General features: G+C 39.0%; 1 long non-coding RNA gene across 1 annotated transcript in view; it reads left to right on the top strand.

Annotated features, from left to right (window-relative positions):
- The window catches only part of LOC116560134, a 351,496-nt gene that overhangs the window by 146,616 nt on the left and 198,880 nt on the right, over positions 1 to 6,000 (top strand). The gene's annotated exons all lie outside the window — the stretch shown is intronic.

The raw sequence follows: 6,000 nt of genomic DNA, 5'->3' as shown, positions 1-6,000 counted from the left end.
GATCATGGGAAGTCTTTCCATTTATTTAGGTCCTTTAAAAATTCAATGATGTTTTGCAGTTTTTAGTGTTACACCTATTTTGTTAAATTGATTCCTAAATATTTTATACTCTTTTATGCCATTATAAGTGGAATTGTGTTATTAATTTCACTTTCATTGCCAATATATAGAAATAATTTTATATACTTACCTTGAATTCTGCAATCTTTTACTTCTTTCTTTAGAATCCATATGCCCTTTATTTTGTTTTCTTGTCTTATTTTCCTGACTAGAACTGCCAATACAATATTGAGTAGAAGTGGTGAGGGGAGAAATCTTTGTCTTGTTTCTCATCTTAATGGAAAGTTTTCAGTCTAGTTTTATTTCCTATTGGTCTATTATTTCTTCCTTAATGTTTAAAAGAAGTAAATAGTGAACTAAGATTATTTTATTGTTCATATTTTTTATACATGATGAGGTTTTTCATCTGTATAATTTTTATCAGCTATTGACCAAAATTATGAATGTCTTTCACAATTTCAGTCCTGTAAGTTTTAGCTTTGTCTATTATAAAGCTCTTTTATTGAGTTCAGTTTGACTATTTTGAAGCTATTTTATTGAACACTTTTAAGTCTGTGTTTTCTGGTGATATGTTATCTAGTTCACAAATCCTACATTCTATATTCAGACTACGATTTAGCCAATCTATTGACTTCTTAATTTTAGATATTATGCATATCATTGTATTTTCCCCCCAAAACAATCTTTCTCCATTTTATTATCTATTTCATTACTGCAACTTTTTATTGCATTAATCAGAATTATTTTGATATCTGTATCTGCTAACTGTGGTATCTGGATAATATTTAGGCCTGCTTCTACTATTTTGACTATCAATAATATATGTTTGCCTTTTTGTAACTCTAGTAATTTTTACTTTATGCTAGATATTATATGTAAAAGAACCATAAATAATCTAAACAATATAGTTCTTCACAGATGACTTCTTTCTCCTCCTTGTTATTCAGTGATTTTTAAGGGGTAGTTAACAGTAATGATTTAAACTGTGTCAATGCTAAATTTCAGCTTCAGCAACCTTTAGTTTACCTCTGTTTGACCTCTGTTTCTAAAGCTTGCTCCTACAAGGTTTTAACTAAGAGTTAGAAATGTCTTTGTCTCTCAAACCTATGAGTCTTCAAGAGGTCAGTATTCCACCCCATGTTTCTAGTCTCCCATACCTTGCAACTTCAAAATCCAGCAAATGCCTTGAGGAGGGAGATCTTCCATGTGTGTAAGTCATGCCTCCCGCCCCTTAGCGGGGCTTTGTTTTCTGAGTTTCAGGAGACTGTGGGAGTTTAACTGTGTCTTTTAGAAGGTTTAGTCTTAGATCTCCAACTTTTGGTCAGTCAAAGAATTAAACAAATGTTCTGTGGGGAAATCTCACTGTGCATTTGAAATTCCTTGAAGTTTACAAATTCCCATTCCAGCCCTGTGTGAATACTCTAATATTTTCTGGGTTTTTTCCACAGAAGTAGAGGATCCATGCCTAAACTAAGTCTGATTCTCAGTTCAGCATCCAGAATCAGCAAATGTTTTAAGGGGAAAAAAATGGCTGGTTAACATCATCTCTCCTAGGAATGATTTTCCCCCATTTTGAAATTTTAATAATTTTTTGCTTGTCCGTTTTGCTTCCACACATCGCTGATGATTTTACAATGACATTTTTGTAATATATTCAACTTTATTTTTTTTTGATAGAGTCTCATTCTGTTCACTCTGTCACCAGGCTGGAGTGCAGTGGTGTGATCTCAGTTCACTGCAACCTCCACCTCCTGGGGTTCAAGCGATTCTCCTGTCTCAGCCTCCCAAGTAGCTGGGACTACATGGGGGGTGGCTAACATGCCCAGCTAATTTTTTGTATTTTTAGCAGAGACAAGGTTTCACTATATTGGCCAGGATGGTCTCGATCTCTTCACCTCATGATCTGTCTGCTTAAGCCTCCAAAAGTGCTAGGATTACAGGTGTGAGCCACTGTGCCAGGGGTTTTCCTGTCTTGACCTGCTACATCCTTCTCAGAAGTAGCTCTCAGCTCACTTCTGAATGATACAGTGTCTCTCATGGGCAATGATCTATGGCCTAGGGATGTTTGCATTTGAAATATAAATATATCCTGTATTTAAGTCATATGTCTTCATCTGGGATATGAAAAATGTAGTTCTTCATGTATCTTATTTAGTCAAGGCTCTTCTCTTATTGCTTTTTCCTAAGAGATTTAGCCTTGACTGACACCTTTGCCCCTCACTTTAAAGTCATGATTTAGGAGACAATGAGAGGAGTCCAAGATGGCAGATAGGCACACTTGCAGCTCTTGCTCAGACAGACAGAGCAGTGTATGGGAACTCACATCCCGCACTTTTGCTCCAAGAACTACCACAAGAACATGCCAGGAAAGGAGAGATAATCCACAGATCCTTTGAAAGAACAGGATCACCACTACAGGCTCCTTAATACACTGAAAAACTGGGAGTCAGCTTGTTTTCTCAGTGGGGTGGCTGGTGGTTTGGAGCAAATTCTCAGCCCTGGTAACAAGCTGACTGCAAATAGACTCAGTGCTATTGGGAGGTGGGCATAGTGTGAGTGAGACTGGCCTTTAGGACTATAGGCTATGTGGAAGCAGGGTGAGGCCTGTGACTGTCAGCTTTCTCCTACCTCACTGGTTACCTGTATGAATCAGAAGAGGCAGCCACAATCCCCCTTGGAACATAACTCCATTGGCCTGAGAACCACATCCCCATGCCCCACAGCAGCCATAACAAGCCCCACCAAGGAGGGTGTGAGCTCAGACACACCTAACCCTGCCCCCACCTGATGGTCATTCTCTGCCTGCCCTGGTTGCCAAAGACAGAGAACATCATCTCTTGGGAGTTCTATGGCCCTTCCCACAACCTGAGAAACCTGAATACTTAATGAGGCAACCCTAGGTCAAGTTTGCATGCTCCCTATAGGACCGCAGCTGATAAACTTTTGAAGTAGGACCTCTTGGCTGGAGGCCACCCAACACAAAATCAGCACACTAACAAAAATAAAAGTAAGGACCCTCAATGAGTTGCCCTGCTACCTCTACCAGAGCAGGTGCTGGTATCGATGGCTGAAAGACCTCAAGGTGGATGACATCACAGGACTCATTGCACAGTGCCACTGGGTGGCTAAACCTAGAAGAGCAAAAACAATCACTGCGTTTCAGTTCTCAGGAAGCCCCATCCCTAGGGGAATGGGGAAAATACCACATCAAGGAAGTACCTCATGGGACACAAGAATCTGAACAGAAGCCCTTGAGCTCCAGATCTTCCCTCTGACATAGTCTACCCAAATGAGAAGGAACCGGGAAACAGTTCTGGTAATATGATAAAACAAGGTTCTTTAACACCCCCAAGAGATCACACCAGCTCACCAGCAATGATGAACTCTCCAAATTGCCAGAAAAATAATTCAGTAGGTTGAGTATTAAGCTAATCAAGGAGGTACCAAAGAAAGATAAAGTCCAACTTAAAGAAATAAAAAATGTGATACAGGATATGAAAGGAAAAAATCTTCAGTGAAATGGACAGCATAAATAAAAAACAATCACAACTTCTGGAAATCAGACATACTTAGAGAAATGCAAAATGCACTGGAAATTCTCAGCAATAGAATTGAACAAGCAGAAAAAAGAATTTTAAAAAATGTTCAAAGCCTCCAAGAAGTTTTGGACTATGTTAAGCATCCAAACATAAGAATAATTGGTGTTCCTGAGGAAAAAGAGAAAAACAAAAGTTTGGAAAATATATTTGAGGGAATAATCAAGGAAAACTTCCCTGACCTTGCTAGAGATCTACACATCCAAAACAAGAAGCTCAAAGAATACCTGGGAAATTCATCACAAAAAGATCATCACCAAGGCACACAGTCATCAGGTTATCTAAAGTCAAGATAAAGGAAAGAATGTTGAGAGCTGTGAGGCAAAAACATCAGGTAATCTAGAAAGTAAAACCTATCAGAGTAACAGCAAATTTCTCAGCAGAAACCCTATAAGCTAGAAGGGATTGGGGACCTATTTTTAGCATCCTTAAACAGAACAATTATCAGTCAAGAATTTTGTATCTAGAAAAACTAAGCTTCATAAAAGAAGGAAAGATACAGTGTTTTCCAGACAAACAAATGCTGAAAGAATTTGCCACTACCAAGCCAGCACTACAAGAACTGCTAAAAGGAGCTCGAAATCTTGAAACGTATTCTTGACACCAAAATAGAATCTCCTTAAAACATAAAGCTCACAGGACTTATATAAAAATAACACAATGAAAAAAAAAACAAAAACAGGGCATTCAGGCAACAAAAAGCATAATGAATAAAATGGTACCTCACATCTCAATACTAACATTGAATGTAAATGGCCTAGATGCTTCACTTAAAAGATACGAAATGGCAGAATGAGTAAGAATTCACCAACCAAGTTTTGCTGTCTCCAGGAGACTCACCTAATATGGATTCACATAAACTTAAGAGAAAAGGGTAGAAAAAGATATTTCATGCAAATGGACACCAAAAGCAAGCAGGACTATCTATTCTTATATCAGACAAAACAAATTTTAAAGGAATAGCAGTTAAAAAAGACAAAGGGAGGACATTATATAATGATAAACTGACTAGTCCAGCAGGAAATATTATAATCCTAAATATGTATATACGCCTAACATTGGAGCTCCCAAATGTATAAAATAATTACTACTAGACCTAAGAAGTGAGATAGACAGTTAACAGAAAAATAGTGGGGGAATTTCATCCTTTTTTACCTTGGTCCTGACCACCAAAGAAATACTTTGCCAGGTCCCATAGCACTTCTTGCCTTGGTCTGTGCACAGAGTTACCTAATGGTTGCCATGGTATGCAAGGATCTTTTCCCCCAGGTTGCTGGCCAGTTTCTTTCTGCATTCTGAGAATCTGGGTTTATTCATCACACTGGGTGGGTCTTGATTCCTTACCACTGAGGCCACTGTAATAAGGCAGTGGGGCATGCCTCCTTATGAGAGAGGACTGGAGACTGCACCTAGAGGAGAATGGCTTCCCTGTATGGGCCACCAAATTGTTCAAAGCAAATTTTCCGTGCCACAAAAGAAATAGCACTCAAACATAAAGTTTCTCAGCAAGGCAATTTTTACTTCTGTAGAAGGGTGTGTCTCACAGATGGAGCAATGGCGAGAGCACACCTGAACAGGAAAGGGGAAGGAGTTCTTATCCCTCATGCAGGTCACCCCTACTGCTGTGTCATTCCCCTATTGACTAGGGTTGGACCACATAGTCTAAGTGAATTTTGATTGGCTATTTTAAAGAGAGCAGGGGTACAAGCCAGAGTGGTGGGGTGAGTAGTTTTGGCGGGAAAGATAGTTACAGAACAGGAGACTAAAGGTGACTCAGGTCAGAGCAGGTGACCAGAGGTGACTCAAGATGGAGCAGGTGACCAGGTGACTCAGGATGGAGCAGTTGACCAGGGGTACAGATATGAACTACTGATTAGAGCTGGTGGGAAATTTGTTTACTGAAACTGGAGGCAAGGAGAGGAAGAGAACAAGGAAGATAAACTTTAAAATGGAGAACAAAGAACACAGAAACTAAACATACTGGCATACTGACTCTTTGAAGAGAAATTTGGAACTCACTGTATTCAACACCAGGGATGCAGGAATGGCTTAACAACCACAAGTCAATAAACGTGATACACCACATAAGCAGAATTAAAAATCATATGATCATCTCAATAGATGCTCAAAAAGTATTTGACAAAATCCAGCATCGCTTTATGATTAAAACCCTCAGCTAAATTGGCATAGAAGGGACATATAATAAAAGCCATCTATGACAAACCCACAGCCAACATTGTACTGAACAAGGAAAATTGAAAGCATTCCCCCTGAGAACTGGAAAAAGACAAGGATGCCCACTTTCTATTCGACTTCTATTCTTTTAAACATAGTACTGGAAGTC

Source organism: Sapajus apella, unplaced genomic scaffold, assembly GCF_009761245.1.
Source record: "Sapajus apella isolate SASKATOON/1434 unplaced genomic scaffold, GSC_monkey_1.0 scaffold25, whole genome shotgun sequence".
Taxonomy (NCBI): domain Eukaryota; kingdom Metazoa; phylum Chordata; class Mammalia; order Primates; family Cebidae; genus Sapajus; species Sapajus apella.
This window is presented reverse-complemented; position numbering and strand designations above follow the sequence as displayed.